At 36.2% G+C, this 18,830-nt stretch overlaps 1 protein-coding gene across 2 annotated transcripts in view; it reads right to left on the bottom strand.

Annotated features, from left to right (window-relative positions):
• LOC5578138 (protein embryonic gonad) overlaps positions 1-16,930 on the bottom strand; it is a 380,749-nt gene extending 363,819 nt beyond the window's left edge. For both annotated transcript variants that reach the window (XM_021852017.1, XM_021852018.1), the window contains exon 1: positions 15,689-16,930. The gene's annotated coding sequence lies outside the window, so the exon portion shown is untranslated. The remainder of the gene's footprint in view (positions 1-15,688) is intronic.
• Between the last annotated feature and the right edge of the window lie 1,900 nt (positions 16,931-18,830).

Below are 18,830 nucleotides of genomic sequence, written 5' to 3'. Positions count from 1 at the left end.
TTGACCAACTTTGCCAAAAAAAGTTTTTCTGTAGCTCAAAATTTGACCAATCTAGAGCATTTTTTCCTAATCACCAAAGGGTGGTCCAACAAAAATCAGTTTTTCAATTCTAGTGTTTTTAATATTAGTTTCTCGTCAAAGTCGTCTATGAACGACTTTTAGAACTTAACAAAACGCAAATTTTCATGCAAAAAGATTGATGATATCTTTTTTAGTTCAAAAGTTATTAAAGTTTTTCTGCTTAAAAGCATTTGTTTTTAAGGGCCTTTTATTAGAGTTACAAAAATAACACATTTGTAATTTTTTGATATAATATACAATTTTATTTTGTCTTTTGAATGCCGTCAAAAGATATTTTTTATGTTTGCCCCAATCAAAAATATTTACGATCGAAGTAGGCATGTTTTTGAGAGAAAAACAATAATAACTCCCAATCGGAAAGAGATAGCGAGTTTCTTCACTCACCAAACTACGCATTTTTCAAAGCTCTAAAAGTGTTTCATAGACTACTTTGATGAGAAATTTGAATTGAAAACTCTAGAGCCAGAAAACCAATTTTGTTCGGACCACCCTATGTCACCGTAGTAAAATAGCTCTAAATCGGTCAATTTAAGAGATATAAAAAAACTTTTTTTGGCAAAGTTGCTTGAAATTGAATGGTCTACAACTTTGCCGAAGCATGTATAGTATAATTTCTACAAATAAGAAAGTTAGTTACACAATTTCTATGAAAATGTGGTCCACCCTAATTTTAAATAACACCAAACAAAGGACCTTACTAATACAAACAACTTTGTAGAAGACCGTTTTTGTCTAATGTTTCATTCTAAAGCTCAAAATGCATCTTTCCGCGTAAAACTGATTCCTGGACCATAGTGCAGTGTGCTTCTTTGGCGTAATTGTTCACCGAGTCGTTCGATTTATTGCTATACGCAAGCATCGGCGAAGAGATCAGTTCACATGTTGCAATTCTAGTCTTGGAGGAGAATGACATCTCACCTAAGTGACCCCTGAGCAAAAATTATATGTTTTGAAGAAGACGTATTATAAGCCTCAATTCCAATAACTATGGATAAACTTGTCTCTTGAGAGAACAGCCTATGATCAAAAGAAGGAAAAATCTCTTATGAAAATTTAGGCAAGTGTAATGCATATAAATACTAAATAATGAAGCATTCTATCTAATACAACTACAAAGAACTGCCGATGATTTATAATAGGTAAAATTCCTAATTGAAATACAAGCTAAATTATTGCCGATAGTAATTTAACCAGTAGAACTCGAAAGAATATCCTATATTTAAAAGAAGGATAAATTTAAGGCTTCAATTACTACACCGTTGGTAGTCCAGAGGCGAATCAACCATCACATCAGAGTCTTGACGCGATTTGTGGAGTTCGCAACTTCGTCCTGAGCTAATGGGTTGATTTTATCATTCTCTTGGATCTCTTATATAATCACAAACATGACGTCCCGTCACATAACAAGAATCAACAAATTAATAAGCTTATCAGTTTTTGAGCCACACGTATGAATCCTACACATCAGCGTTGTAGCAAATTATTCTTCTTCTTTTTGGCGTTACGTCCCAACTGGGACAAAGCCTGCTTCTCAGATTAGTGTTCTAATGAGCACTTCCACAGTTATTAACTGAGAGCTTTCTTTGCCGATTGACCATTTTTGCATGTGTATATCGTGTGGCACGAAGATACTCTATGCCCTGGGAATCGAGAAAATTTCCTTTACGAAAAGATCCTCGACCAGCGGGATTTGAACCCACGACCCTCAGCATGGTCATGCTGAATAGCTGCGCGTTTACCGCTACGGCTATCTGGGCCCAAATTATGTTTTTGTTCGTAATTCGGTCAAACGGCATTCGGCCAAATGGCGTTCGGCCAAACTGCATTCGACCAAATGGCCGGACACAATATGTTTTGAAATTTTTATTAAGTATATATACAAGAGATATTGAACTCGTAGTTATTACAAGGTGCTATATTAATGTCAGTCAAATAGTGAAAACTTTATTTCCGATGAAGAAAATCAACAAACAAAATTAAATTTTGACTCAAAAAATTATGTTTTGAGCAGTTTTTGTTAATACCTAAGTCAATTTTTTTTTATTAAATGTGTAGTACCCAATATTTAAAAACAACTGCACTCACTTCAAAAGCATGTTAAAAATTGGAATCGGAGGAGTAATCAGGATGGTCAAACAGAGATGATTTTTTTTTCGTAAAAAATTTAGAGAAAACTACTTAAATGTTAGACAAATTCGATGTTCTACAAAGTTTTCATAAATAAAATGTTGTGGAGAAGGTGCTTAAAGCTTCAAAATAAATAAAAGTAAATAAAAATAAATAAAAAAAATAGAAAAAAAAGTTTGAAGAACTTTCTACACGAATATTTATATTTTATCAATGAAATCTCAATCTGTCTCCTGTACATTGTTTAACTAAAGTTGTACGGTGTTGTGATAATAAAAGCCTCTAAAATAATGCCTTTATGCATTAAAATTGCATTTTAAGTTGTTAATATAAAGTTTGAAAAAAATCTTGGAAACTACTAAATATATTATTTTAAACATAAACATAATCTGGCTCTGGTGTAATATCTGATTGAGCCGGAACCACATAGCATTACAAAATTTTCTCAATTGTTATCACCAAAAATATATTTTCATACAAGCACTGGTAGAGGAGTGTACCTACAAATAATAGAAAATCTTCAAGAATTACAGGAAGTTGCAGCTGCATCATTAAGACCTTAGAGGACACTCCATAAAACAAGCCTGTGCATGATTGAGGGTGGAATTCGGTGGAAATTTTTTTGTCGATAATTGAAGTGTGTATTTCAAAAGATTAGTTTTATAACTAATTCAACGTGCCGATTCCTTATCCCATTAAATATACTTAACCAACATTCAGTCATGTTCTTGTTTAGATTTTGATTGAATAAATTGGTTTCCACCTTCTCCATACAAGATGCAAAAAATGTTCTAATATGCGACCAATTTCAGTTTTTAGGTAATCCGCCAACTGCCACTAATTAGGGGAACTGTGGGTAAAATGAACAGGGGTGAGGGTAAAATGAACAGGTTTGTGTTTAACGGTAAATATGCTATAAATCTATGCAAAACATAGCACCATCCTAAATCCTCAGATAAAGGAGCTATTTCGATAACTCTAGCGCGATCTTGAACTGTCAAAAGTTGTAAAAGTAAACAAAAACAAAGTACGACTCTCCGTTTTCTTATTTGATGTAAATTTTCACTCGTGGAATTTAAGGTTTTTATGACTAAAGTAATCAAAAATCTATTGAACTGCTTTGATGATGTGCAACTTTTAAGTATTTATGATAAGTAGACGGAAATAGGAAGCATTTTTATCTTCTAAATTCTCAGAACAAATGATTTGAATAAGTTGATTCTTTGGGGGTAAAATGAACCACTCGAGATGGGGGTAATATGAACACCATGGCAGGACAAATACTACCGGATTTTATATCAGATACTGAAAGTTTTCCGGAGGAAATACAAAAACAGTAATGGATAGCCATCCAAATGGTCGCGGCTGAACGTTCCATCGATTTCAGAATATCTATGAAATATGCATTGATCATGTACCAGATGCCGAGAATCATGCCACAACCCGTTCAATTTGAATGGTGTTCATTTTACCCCTACTACATGTTCATTTTACCCCCAGTATGTGTTCATATTACCCCAATTGTATGTTTATTTTACCCTCAAGTATATGTTCATATTACCCCCGTTACATGTTCATTTTACCCACATGTTTGGAACATCGACTCTGTGGAAAGCAATTTTCAAAAGTATAATAATGTTGATAAAATTCTATTTCCATCACAATATGTCAACTTATTACATTGCATAAACATCCTTTATTCAATTCTGAGCAATTGAAAAATAATCTGACAGCTTTATAAGCAAGAAAACTTGAAAAATGCTTAGGGTGTTCATTTTACCCCCAGTTCCCCTACTAACGACTAGCCAATACTTGTTTCCATAGAAGATGGTATCTATATATACATCTGCAAACTTATTATTGAGGAATAAAATAACTTGAACTTTGATTTTTTCAACGTTTCGAATGGTTGAATTTTCAAAGTAATCAAAATCAATGATTATTAGAAATTGACCTAATAATCAAACAATGTCTATATTTTATGTTCAAAAGCATCATCAATAAGAAGCCTCTTAGAAAAAATCAAGTTATTTTTGGAGCAAAAATTTTTTACACATTATAAAGACCATTTTTCCTGATATTTTTTGAAGAAAAATGAGTTAAATTGTTATGTTCAAAGTAGATTCTTACGAAAGTAATAATATAGTATTTATTTGAAAAATAACCTACGCCTTCATAGAGATGCTTATTCAGACCCCATGTAATATAAAAAGCATAACAGAGAAAAAAATGCGTTATTTTCAGATGACCTCTCAGAGCCCAAAGAAAATCATCAAAACTGTCAACACAGCTGCTATGAAATCGATTTTTTTTTTCATGAATTACTTTCATAATATGTAATTCTGAGTTTATCGATCAAAATGTTTGGAGAAAAAGATTAAAAATTGCTGTAGATCGGTAAATAGGCGTACATATTTTGAAAAGTATGAAATTGTTCAATAAACGAAAAAAAAAAAAACAGTATGTACGATATTTCGAATACGGTGTAAATAAATAAATAAATAAATAAATAAATAAATAAAACGACCATAAAGAGTTAAATTCATGTTTAAGAATGCGTTTTAAACATCACTATTTAGATAAATATTATAAAAATATTGTTTCTCTATTAATCTTAAACAATTTTATTTTTTTCTGAGTGTAGTTCTGCAAATATGCCCATAAATGGTTAAATCACTAGAGTGACTCTGTGTCAGAGAATAATAGAATATTATTGATTTGTTTAAAGTTCTACCTTCAGTAGAATTGTGAAGAATTTCAAAAAAGAAGGAATTTTGTTAACAATAACGTTTAACATTGAAGACCAGCTTTTTTTATCTTCAATCAGAAGCATTGTGTTGGATCTAATCTTTTTATAATATCGTTGAATAGCAATTGAACGATATACAGAAAACCGATTACTATTTCATTAATGAATAAACAAAAAGATATAGCATCAACAAGGTGTTCTTAACTCAATCAACTAATTAGTAAAGTTTGTAATTCGTTTTCAATTTCCATAAAAAATCTACCACAAACTTTGCATGATGAATTTCGCATTTCAACCCGCATTTTGTTTTTCGTGAATAACTAACGCATTTCTCGGAGTTCTGTTTGATCCTTCGACCTTGACGCTTGCTCCTGGGCAGTGCGTCAAGAAAGCCCGAACAGTTTTTTTTTTCTTTTTGGGTCGCGCGCTTATTTTTTTTTTTCCTGAGTGCTTTTTTATAGCCGAGCAAACGAGTGAAGTCGAAAGTGGATTGTGGCTGCTCAGTCAAGGATAACGGATCAATTGGTGAGCTCGTTTCATGCTACTATTTCTAATCTATAAAATATGTATGACTGCACATTCAATCGTTACAATGGTGGGATGTAAATATGATTTTTCAACAAACTATGGATGGTTCGTCACTGTGAGTGTCGACACAAACTCTGATTCATGATTTATTTATGTTTAACATTTTTGTTTTCAGAACACCTCTTATATACCTTTGTTTTTGTAATTAAAAAAACTTTGAATGGTTCGACACTACAAGTGTAGACTTGCGAAAGGTTCACTTTATTCAACAAACTTTGGATGGTTCGCCACTGCAAGTGTCGGCATAAGAATAAGAGTGTTCTATGATGTCCCAACCAATCGAGTTTTTTGTTTCTTTTCAAATGAGTAAAATATAATAACACATGCTTTCGTCCTGACAGCTGTAGGAATGTTACATTTAGGTATTTATTCAACAAACTTTGAATGGTTCGTCACCTCAAGTGTCGGCATAATTTTCCTCTACATAGGAAATTGTTCATATCAAATGAAAATATTATATTTACGTATAAGCATGTATATATCTCACAAATCATTGTTTATCATGGTCTAATCGCTTATCAAAGTGAATCCTATGACCCAACGATCCTCCCCATTAACAAACATCCCTCCCAGTAACCTTTGTGGAGATGCAGAGGCAAACACGGTCTCCAAAAAGCAAAGGTTACACACTAACATTCCTTCCCCCAATCCCACCTGACTGCAAGGACGTGGCCGGCGCCGTTATTGACCCTGTATAAATAGAGGCACTGAATTATGCACACTGAAGAAGATTATGGCCAATCCCAGCCGAACTTCTAGTTGATTCTTTGTGCATTTTCACTGACTTCGGTCAATCACGGAATAGCAACCATTGATATGTGTAGTCAGTCTAAGCTAAGCTAAGCTAAGCTAAGCTAATAACTAACGCATTTCTCGAAAACATCATTGGTTTGCAATCTGATGTGGCAGGCGCCATTATCGCCTACCGTTTTGCATCGTATTTCCGGACGCTTCGAAAGCCGGACACCATGCACATTAAAAGCTTTTTCTGATAACTTGGAAGCCTTTTAGCCGGAATGTAAATATTTGAGCCCATTACAATAACTTAATAGTTCACATAAAACTTAAATGCAGCATAGTAGGTGAATGAAATAAATTAAATTAAATCTAAAACAAACACACGTCAAGAACAACAGTATTTTTAACAGTTTTTAAGATCGCTTCTCAAGATTCAGTAGTTCGACAGTTTTTGGTTCTTTTTTTCCCTGGAGCAATTTCTAATACATTTTTATGTGCCAAATGCAAGAATTGGCCTTTATTCACGCTGGGATATAGTGAACAACAAAGAAAAACTTACAAAACTGTAGTTTAAATCGGAAAATGCACGTGTCCGGATTTCGAAGCACTGATTCGCGTGTCTTCAAATGCCGGATATGTGGAAACAAGTGATCAGTGATCAGATATCAGTGATATTCTTGCACGATTGCTTCCCAAAACCCTTATGCGGCTATTCGTTTATAATAGCATGTACATATATAATTAAAGAAAAAAATGGTAAATACCAAACAGAATTATGTATATACAGCCATTCCATGAAAAACCGATCTAGTGGGTCACCGAATTCCGTGAAAATTTGCTATTTTGTTCCTTATCCGAAATAAGGATACACGTATTTTTTGATTTTTTGATTAGGGTGACCATTTCCAAAATAGGTCACCCTAATCAAAAAATCCAAAAATACGTGTATCCTTATATCGGATAAGGAACAAAATAGCAAATTTTCACGGAATTCGGTGACCCACTAGATCGGTTTTTCATGGAATGGCTGTATATAGAGTTCATCTTATTACGTTTGCTCTTCGTAGTAATTTGTCGAACCCTAGTCTCATGACACACCGGAGTAGTTTGATCTACTATGCAACAAGTTCACGAGCAGAGAAAAGGTACCAGTTTATAAATTTCAGCAATCTTAACGAACAAGTTTATTGAATACTATACGCCGTGAAAAATAGAACAAATTTAAATACTGTTCTAAAACATTTTACACTGATAGCTATAAACCTTAACATTGGATTCTATCTTGTTGATTTCCATTACTGAATCTTGAGCTAAAAAGTAATGATGTTTCAATTTTTATTCATGCCTTTCATTGAATAAAAAGAGTTTTAAAAGGGTGCCAAATTTCATTGAAAATAATAATTTCAATTATTTCAAGTGCTTAAGTGTCCGGATTTCGAAGCAAAACGGTACGTGATACAAAAATTAAGGGAACAGATTAAAAGTCAGTGGACCAATTGCAAAAGTTCAAACTTCGTGTGCCAGTGTTGCCTAGTGATATTTGTAAATTTACACTTTTTTATTGCCCAAATGTTGTTCATCGGAGAGAAGGGCTCCAGCGTGTGCCTTATGCGGATTATGGCCAACAGCCTGCTGCGAAGCACTTCGCTCGAGGCGATCTTTATCACAGATCTGGTTTTCCGAAGATGACCGCGCTAGAGTTGATCACGGGTCATCGCCCAAAATCGAAATGTTTGCGCTCAATATGTTTGGATGCTTTTCACGAGCCGAGTTGGAAACACTATCAACCCAGCTCAGTCGGTTACGCAAAGGAATGTAATGCACGGGGAAGTAAACTCAATCAACACGCTCGCAAGGCAGTGCTGCAGTGCCTTTGCTGCTCGCGTAAATCATGTGTGAAACGTGTAAGGCCCTTCGCATTGCTGAGTTGCTCTATTCAAACAAATTGCACCGACTGCAAAAGGTTAATTTATTTCACCGATGTTGCACTTAGCCATAAAGAATAACTAGCCATAACAGGCCATGTGAGCATGTTGGGCAAACAGCCAGCAGTCCAGTCTGTTCGACTGGAAGGGTATGCGATATTTCGAATGAGTTCGTCAAATTAATTTCGCGTGCGATATTTAATTCCATCCGTTTCATCATGCCGCAAAAAAGTTTTCGGCTACGGATTCCATCGTTTCAGAATGACTTTTTACACTTTTCTTATACATAGAAAGAGCTATCCGATATTTTTATTTCAAAGATGATTTTCGAAGCTTAGCAGGGAATCTTTGAGAAAATCTAAAAACCTCTTGGATAACCTAAGGAACGGGGTGACCAATATCGTGTAAAGACGTTTCGCATAAGGACGTTTCATCTATAAATAATGTGAAACGTCCCGCCCCATTAGGAACCTATGTTAACCATTTGGAAGTCCTAGGAACACTTAGTGAATCCTTAACTAAATACTCTCAATCTTTTGGATGCCACTTATAACACATCGTTTCGTTTCGTCATTGAAAATACTAGAGATTCCGTGTATCGTTTTGTTTCATATCAATATGGACATTGACAAAACTGTATATCGCAAACCCTTAGCTTTGACAGTGCGCAAGAACGGTTGGACAGCCACCACACAACCATCAGGAGGCCACAAATCAAATCAAGCCACTTGGACTGACCCCCAGCAGCGTCCTCCTATATCATCGTTGTTTGCATCGGCCAGGCAGGTTGGTTTAGCTTTAGCGACGGACGACTGGAGCAGCGGACAGAGCAGCAGTTGATCAGTATTCCACATTCGTTCACGCACTCAAATTAGCATCACTGACCTAATGCCCGCACAAAGCACCGGAGTAGATGCACGCGCACGGGCTCTCTCTTCGCTCAGGAAGGTACACTGAGGCAAAAATCTCGCATGATTTTCATAAGATCACACTAATGAACGCGTTTTTTATTATTTTTTTGTTGGTTCATAAGACACTTGCGTATTTCATTCGACGAGATTGAGATTCATAAGACAAGTGTAATTTTTTCATAACAATCAATTGTCAATGTCATAAGAACGCTTATGAACCCCATTGCTCATCATTGTGAAGAACCACGTGAGGCAAATTTTCTCGGAACAGCCATTTCACTATCAGAAATTCAATATGGCTTCCGAAATGGACGTGTTTGCTGATTTGTCGCTGGTTGACTCCGTTTCTAATGCATCAAAGGGTAAATATTTTCTATTTATCATCAATTCCGCTGTAACTAACACTTTCTTTCAATCAGATTAAGGAATTGGATCCTAAGAATAAGATTTTTGAATGAAAATTCAAAACAATTTGTATGACGCGTAAGAAATCACAAACCCCCCTCATCCATTAATCCGCCCCTAACGTAAACCTGCACCAATTCAGGCGTTCTTCACAACTTTTCTCAATAATGTTTCGCTGCTATAATATACTTCTTCGCGTTCAAAACAGGTTAGCCAACTAGAGGAAATCGAATTTTCATCCATTTTGTCGTAACGCAAATCGATTCTAATGCTTACAGTAAAGTGCTTTAATCGAATTGCGACATGACAAAATGGATGAAAATTTGCTTTTCCCAAGTTGGTTAACCTATTTTTCAACGCGGATTAGTATTATTCATTCATTGAAATTCATAATCTAAAGCTCAAATTACAAAAGACAGTCTTATGGAACCAAGAATGGATCAGAACGTAATTCATAAGACTATCTATGGATTTTGTTATCAAGTCAATGCTGGTTCATAAGATCATCTTACGAAATTCCTTCGAGGTGTATTATGGAAACAACATCTGCCGAAAACCATACGATGGTCTTATGAATTTCAAAGATTTTTCTTGTGTCGTAATTCCATAAGCAAATCTTATGAAAGTCTTACGTTTGCTTTCCTCAGTGTAGGTAGGTAGGTAGGTAGGTAGGTATTGCCCGTCTTCTCTCGTATCGGCATAATCGGCAATCGGCATACGACGTCATACACAAGAGCTAGCGCCGCCGGTCGCCATCAATCAAAGAGCAGAAGCGCAAATTGCAACACAACAGAACAGTGGGCAATCTGGCGCTGTGGGTATCTGTCCGGTTGACTCGTTGTCGAGAGATGAGGAGGCTATCGTTCTGGTGGTTTGTTCTGAAGAATGTTCCTAGCGTTGAAAATTGGCTGTATGATCGAAACAGTATCTAGTGTTTACACTAATTTTTGACTGAGACATGAATTACAATGTTGGGTATATTGCCCAATATTGAAGGAACCTTAACTAACTGAATCTTTTCCGTATAAACTATTTCGCTTGGGTGAAATATAGGTTTAAAATGTCCAACAACACAATCAGACTTTTGACGTTAACTAGAATAAAAGCACCGGTTTTGGCCAGTCTAAGAAAAAATGTCAATAAAAAATAAATGGGAAGCCATATTTATACTACAAATATGCCAAATACAAGCTTTCAATCCATATTATGTGTGAAAAATATCGAAACTGAGCTAAAACCATCGTTTCGCTTCTAAAATGTCATTGGTCAATATAGGCAACCAGAACCAGTTTTGGCCAGAGATTTAACTTCGTTTCCCAAATTGGCCAATTACGTTGATTTCTTATAAGAGTGGCTGAATTAGGAGTACCGTGGCCAAATTAGGTGTATAGAAGTTAACATTATAAGGAAAATGATTTTTTTTTTCTTATGTTCTGAATCAATTCGAATTAATTGAATGCAGCTTTATCATGTGAATGTGATCTATTGAACACAAAAGGTTTCATACTGATTGGCTATGTAAAACGGTATATAATCCACTATGGCTACAACTGGCGTGTGGCCAAAACCGGTGCTTCTACCCTACGTCTTACGGCAACATACTGGGTGTTAATTAACTGAAGACTATTACAGCACATTAAACTGTACTATGTTTCGGGGAAACCGGTCATTCGGTTCATAGCACAATCAGATCGATGATTCTGAACGTAATTTTTGTTTTATTATACCGCAATAATTTTTGGCGGCGGTGATTCTACTGCTAATCATAAATTTCGCCTTCTTTTTAAAATAGGATGTTCTATATACAAACACTGTTTTAAATTTTATTATTTGGTAAAGCTAAATAATTATACATTTTTATATTTTGCTGTTTATCAATTCTTGCAAGACGTGCTGTTATAATAATAATTACTTTAGAACCTGCCAATATTCAACATTTTTTTTGAAAACGCATGGTTTCCTTTCAAGGTATGCTGGACAGAATATTATTTCAATCGCATTTTTCGTTCTTTCGACAAAAGACGGTGTTTTTGATGTACACTTCCAAAATTTGCATTTATATTGAATCGTTGGAAAGTTTTGCCACAAATATTTTCTTTTCAAAAAGTGATGATCATCTCAGTTATGCTGTGAGATGATTTTTTTTGCGTTAGAGCCTTCAACATTTCAAACAAAAATAACTGCTCTTGCATATAGGCTATTTTTGCATTATGCTGCATTAATATATCTTTGGATTAACGCTTTTATTATCTTGCAAATAAATTTTCCCTTCTTTTATCAAGTAATTTTCATCAAGTGTTACGACCAAACTGGAACAGAGCTTGATCTGCAGCGAAATATTCTATGAGCGTTCCCTTTATTAGTAACTACGAACTTACTTTACCATTTCACTATTTTTAAATATGTATATCGCAACCAGCTCAAAGATACTGTATGTTCCGGGAGGTAGAGAAAATTATTATTCCGAAAAGATCTTCCACCAGATCCGTCACGAGTTTTATTTAGTACAGTAATGTGGTGGTTCTAACAGTGGTCAACCACGCGACGACTGAAAGTTCAATAAGGGATGCATTTGAAAATGTACTCAATAATGTTTGGGCAACGGCAAGAGATATGATCGAGTACATTTTGTTTTTGGTAAGACTGTCGACCCGGTCATATTTTGGGCATAATCGTCTATCTCTCAAACTTGATAGCATTACACAAATTATAACAAATAGCCATTGATTAGATTCCGTTCCAAGGGGTAGGGGAAGAGGTCCAGCAAAACTAAGCAATATATGGAAAATTCTGGAATCTCCATGTAATAAATTTGCATTTAGGAATAGGGTAAAAGGCTGAAATGGTTGACAGTTTGAAAAACTGTTGATACTGGACGTTTCCACGTCACGCATGTTGCCATCCCAAATTTGCTGGGATCTTGATCTTTGAGCAAACATGAATCCCTTGGTCACATGGAGACTAAAAGGTTAGTTACGAGTTTTAAGCCAACAGCCATACGCTTATTTTCCGTTTTTGTCAACTGAAAATTGCCGATCATGTTGATAAAAACGGAACATACCTATACTTACTGAATAAGACAAAGAATGGATATTTATCGTAGTGAAAATTTAAATTTACAAGTATCACTGAGGATCAACGAAATGATATCAAATCACAAAAAAAAAATCAAAATCCAGAGAAATCAATGAAATATACAAAATTATCTCAAACTATGATACTGCTCATAACATCTGATGTGGTTTGCAACAAACGTACTCCATATCAAAAAGATAACTCTATAGGTCACGTTCTTGTCTCAAGCACCAAAATACCGCTATTTACTTACAAACCCTTACGTATCCATTGTGGTTTTCATAAATAACATAGCATGTCTAATTTTCGAAATATTAGCTGTTGAAAATGCAGCCAACTTGCTTCTTCTTCTTTCTGGCGTTACGTCCGCACTGGGACAGAGCCTGCTTCTCAGCTTAGTGTTCTTATGAGCACTTCCACAGTTATTAACTGAAAGCTTACTATGCCAATGACCATTTTTGCATGCGTATATTGTATGGCAGGTACGATGATACTTTATGCTCTGGGAAGTCGAGAAAATTTCCAACCCGAAAAGATCCTCGACCGGTGGGATTCGAACCCACGACCCTCAGCTTGGTCATGCTGAATAGCTGTGCGTTTACCGCTACGGCTATCTGGGCATGCAAGTTGAATAAAACCAACTTGAAATGGAGGTTGAATAAAACACCAACTTTGCCGACCTGTAGCAGGTGTCGTGCTGGATCATTTCTGAGAGATGCATCGCATACAGCAACCCAAATCTTCCCCCATTGATCCCCGAGACACGCAAAATGTCATTTTTGTTACGCAGTTTAACACATGCTGTTTTCAATCTGTTACAAAATATGTAACATGTAAAAAACAAAGCCATGTTTTAACAAAATTACATCAGCTTCTGTTATGTTCAACTGCTACCCGACCAGTGGATTACAACAAAATTATAGCACAACTATATAAAGATTTGGTACAAATAACAATTTTTGTTTAATTTTTGTAAGGAGCACTTTGAGTTGATGGAGGAAATTATAACGTAATTAAAACAAAATCAGTTATAATAACAAAGGCCGTTTCATTTCAAAACAAATATATAACACAATTTGTTATAAAATTTAAGAGCAAATTGAGAGCAATTGCCAATAACAAATTTTTTAATAAAATAAAACAAAATGAGATATGTTTTTGTTTGATTTAAAACATAATAAGTTACATTTTTGTTTAAGTTGTAACATATTTTGTTACAATTTTGTATAGTGTAGAGCAAATTGTGTTATTTTTTTTTTTTTGTTATTTTAACTACTAACCAGCCAAAATTATAATTGTCAGGAAAATGGCCTAACTGATTAACAAAATCTGTTACAACTCTGCTGTAATCCACTGATAAGGTAATAAAAGAGATATGTTATAATCTTGTTATGTGATTTAGGTCGGAATTCCTTGTGAATTCAATCAAATCAATAAACTGCATTTTCAGCTTATAAGATTTTGAAAGCTTTTCAGTTTTAAAATTGGTGTGTTGTCATTTAATAATCGAAATGTTGGCTTATGTTTCATAACAAAGCTCCTAGGCTGCATTGATTTTAAATAAAATCGAGACAAACAGTTTGAATAAAATTTTTCTGTAAGACTTCACGGTGGATGAACACATTTTGTACTTATGGCAACAAATGTAAGTATATCTGTCATATCGAAGGTCTCTGCGAAATCAAAAAGTTTCAAAGGTTCTCTTCTTTATTTGGAGCATCTTCAACTTTGAAGATTCTTAGATGCCATCCACGTACACGGATAAAAATCTGATTCCATCACCATGATTTACAAGTCATGAAATTCATAAGTTAGTTAGGCCATGATATCAGGACGACAAATCATGGTTCCTGGAGTCAAATGATGATTTTTCATAAACGTAACATCAAGAGCGACAACACAAAGCGGTGCACTTTGCTTCATCACGACAGATTGGTACTGTGGTAAAGTACGTGGCTCTCAATCAGAAGGTTCTTGATTCGAATCTTGCTATAGCAAATTTTGTTTTTTTTTTGTTTTCATTATATCGGGTTGCCTTACAGAAATATAAATATATCCGAAATGGATGCGCGAATCATGATTTTCGAGCATTCGATGCATGATTTCGAGCACTCATCTGCAACTTGTGTCGCGTTACGATAATCTGACTCATGATATCGTGAGTTCAAATCATGGTGTATTTTAATAAGATGAAAACACACTGGAATCAGGATATCCAGGTGCATAATCATGATTTTGGATTCTGATTTCTACCCGTGTAGGTATAGACTCAAGCATTATGAATCGCACAAAGTATATTACAAAATACAAAATACAAAAAGCGTAACGATGAGGAGTAAATCTCCAATTTTGGCGTATGTAATAAATGGACGCTGCCTTACGGTACGGCAGAACATAAAATTTTAAGGTGATTATTGAACGATGCCAGAACTCGAATTTACAAGAGCACAAGTCTTGAGAATATATCCCAAGCAATTTTCAACGCGAACGGTTGTCAGATTCTCCAGACTTGTGTACTTGGAAATTCAAAGTTTGGCTTCGTTTTATAATCACCTTTAAATGATTGAATGAACAATCTGATTTTCATGAACAAACTGATACTTCTCAAAAATACCGTGTACAGTATGAGAGAAATTAATAATCCTAGCCTAACTATGTTTAATGGTACCCATTCTGACTGTTTTTCTTTTGTGGATCGCCTAAATTATGTGTGAGACTGTTCACACTTTTAAATAAGTTCACAGACAAACAATCATACAAATTCCATTATAAAATCAGCAAATAGATACTGAACATCAGCAAATCATGTTTCTTTACTAGCAATCAAGCAGTTCGTTAGCTGAATTGTAGTTAAAGTTCATAAATCGCGATTTGCACAGCCGACCTCGGAAAAAAAAACCCTAACTGCATACATGCTGCATCAAACCCCAAATTATGAATACGCGGTTTGTATTAACTGTGGCACATGTGTCGACAGCTATCCATTAACCAAGATTAATCAAATCGATCGGAACAGATTACCGCTTAGACGCGCCATTCGTGTAAGAACCATAAAAAACAAGCCTCAATCAAGAAAATCACACACTCACCTTGTTTGCGATCGGAATCTGCTCGCGGTCCAATCCAGGAAGTAGCAGCTTATGCCGGGTCTTCTTGAACTTGCAAAAAAGTCCACACACACGAAAAAAAAGCACCACAGTGCAGTTTACCAGCGGCTCCAAGTAAGTCGAAAATAGAGACCTAAACGAAGGCAAAAACTTCAAACTTCTCGTCTCGATCTTGCTAATTAAAGCACGCAGATTTGGCGGTAACCTTCCCGACGACTGTTGTTATTTGCGCGCTATTATGAACAAGCACGGAGAAGATTCAAATCTTGATCACTTGAACACACCGAGGTCGAGTATCACTTTCTTCGGGTCACTTTTCCTGCTTGGCTACGCGTTTCCACTGGTGGAGCTCATTAGTGGAGCAACATATTATGCCACCCAAGTTAATAAATCCCCTCCGAAGCACGTGCCCAAAGTACAAACGAATAATGTTGTTGTCGGTAATCACTTCCACGGAAGAAAACCAGAGCTTGTTTCAACTGGAGCCAATGGGTGGATCAGAGGTATGGGAAGAGTACGCACACCGCGAACAAGACGACTACGACAACACGAGCTACAAGATAATGAAATGTAACACCATGTAATGAAGATGCCAGTACAAGCAAATAAAGAACAATTTATTCACTCTGTACACTTCTCGCGGAATTATGTAGCACTTGTCCGCTTTCGTAGCACTGCCGTAGGAAGTCTTCGCTGAGTCGTCGGAAGGCACGTGGCATTCAATGCCGGAGGTCCACACCGTTTCAGTTGGTCAATTGCACTCAGTTGACACTAATCCGTAGATAATTAACCACAATGGGTGCGCAAACTCATTGAACACAGTGCACGAAGCCCCTGCAGCCACTTCATTAGCATGTAGAACTCAACGGCTCGGAAACTCAGGTTCAGCGTGCATAAATCCATCAGAATCCGATCGACACGATCTTCTCAAGGCAAGGTCACCCCTTTTAAGCACTTGTCACTAACCGATAAACAGAATAAGCGCAACTGCAAACAATCCCGCGACTCGAGAGACTTGCGCGCCTCCAAGCGACGAACTTCTTCAAATGTTCAAGATGCGCTGCTCTATCGCTCGTACTCTCGGAACCTTCCAAAAAGGCAGCAGCTCGAAAAACATCGATCTATCGCTCGGCTCTGATCTGCTGCGCTAACACACCACACGTTGGTAAACGGAACCACCAGAACGAATTCGTGCGAAGCCCGAGAGAGATGTGTAACGGAGAAGAGTCAAATCACGACTGGGGGAATCATACAAGTAAAATCAAGGTAAAACCCATAACATTATTTGCTTCGTTTTTGCCCTCCGCGTGCCGGAGTCCGTAGTCGTCGTTGTCGTCAGCAGATGCGATGATGATGCTCGCAGCCTGAGCTTGATAGTCGCTTCCAAGCAGGACCACCGTCGTCTGATCTGGCAGGTTGTAGTCGGCCAGTGATGCAAGATGTGTGGAAGATTCCGCTGCGGATGGGTGAGATTTCTGTTGAGGTTGATTCTTTTTGAATGCATAAGCATTGTTGCGAAAAGTAAATAAATAAGGAGTAGGATGCTTGATCTAGTATTAAAATATTAATATCTTTGAATGGTATTAATATTAGTATTAAGACACATACAAGTGTGCATGGACATTTGCTGGAGCTTTCAAGGCTAATTGATTGTTTTCACCGAACAACAAATAAACTGACTGTTATTTCATCTCTGGTATTGAGGGTCTAGTCTGTGATGTGTTGTAGGAAGAATAGATAGTCAAATTTTAAAAACATTATGGAGGTGAAATATGCTCAACATTTTTTAAAAAATTGATTCGGCTGTCGACCTTTCAATAAATCTAATCAGTTCATGTTAACCCGTATAGGCCTGAGTGAAAGCAAAAATACTGAATCTCTCACCGATCAGCGAATTCTTAACGGATTCAAATGATTTTTTGTCAGTTCATTGGCCCACATATCTAGTTTCTGGAAGTGGCCAGAGGAACTCGTAAATATTCCTGTGGCGGGAGTTATTCCGCTGGGTCACTGGGTCAAGTCGGGTAAAAAAGGGCTATTTTTTGGGACATGCCAAATTACTTTTATTTATTTGCATTGACAATCATTTCAATTTGCATGAATCATTAAGATCTGATATTCAACATTATAATTGAAGAGTTTTGCAGCATTTAAAATATACTGGATGTGGCCATTCAGACGTGATGCCCGGAAGAACCGGCTGTAGATTTGTTGGATACTAAACCGTTGAAATTCTCGAAAAGTAGAAATCAAACATAATTGTGCACAAAACTGCGTTCCCATAAGCTTGGCACAGATGTTCAGATACTTTATGGCCACTTTATCATAAGTTTGAGGCGTCCCGGGACCCGAAAATGGTCATTTGTTGGATTAATCACATGCAAAACTCATAGTTATCCAATTCAATCGTTTCTCAAAATCTTTACACTGATGCAATTTTCCTAAAATTCCGTCTTCTAGTGGCCACATTATAGCCGATTTTGGAAATTGTCTGTGACTTGAAATTTGCCTACATTCAGGGGCACAAATGCACAGTACCCTTCTCACCCGACCTGACCCAGTGATCCACCGGAATAACTCCGGTCACAAGAATATTTCCGCGTTCCGCTGTCCACCTCTAGAAACTAGATATGTGTGCCAGTATACTGACAAAAATTCATTTGAATCCATTTAGAATTCGCTGAGCGGTGAGGGTTTTAGAATTTTTGCTTTCACTCAGGCCTATACGGGTTAAGAATATGGGAGAAACTTAGTTGATCCGTACTGTTCCATTAAACATAAAAAGATAAAAAAATATATAAACGTGGAGTTGAAGATTAATATGAGATGAGTGGGAGCCATGACAGAATTTATAGTCAACAGGTCGTCACAAATCAGGATATTCAGTGTTTGAAGCCCCCTCGCATTCTAAGGTTCTATTTATATTAATCTTCAAATTCTTTCTTCGATTGCCACGTCACTTGCTCTCGGAAAATACCATTTCTTCCGTCAACTACACTTCTCTGTCCACTTTAAGAAAATTTTATATATGCAGATGACCAATTGTATATTACAAAGTCACAGCCATCTCGATATTTTTAATAAATTAAAATATATTCATCCATTTTACGGAATGTCAATACCA

Source organism: Aedes aegypti, chromosome 3 (genome assembly GCF_002204515.2).
Source record: "Aedes aegypti strain LVP_AGWG chromosome 3, AaegL5.0 Primary Assembly, whole genome shotgun sequence".
In the NCBI taxonomy this organism is placed as follows: domain Eukaryota; kingdom Metazoa; phylum Arthropoda; class Insecta; order Diptera; family Culicidae; genus Aedes; species Aedes aegypti.
Note: the sequence above shows the minus strand (reverse complement) of the source record. Positions and strands in the feature narration are given on the sequence as shown.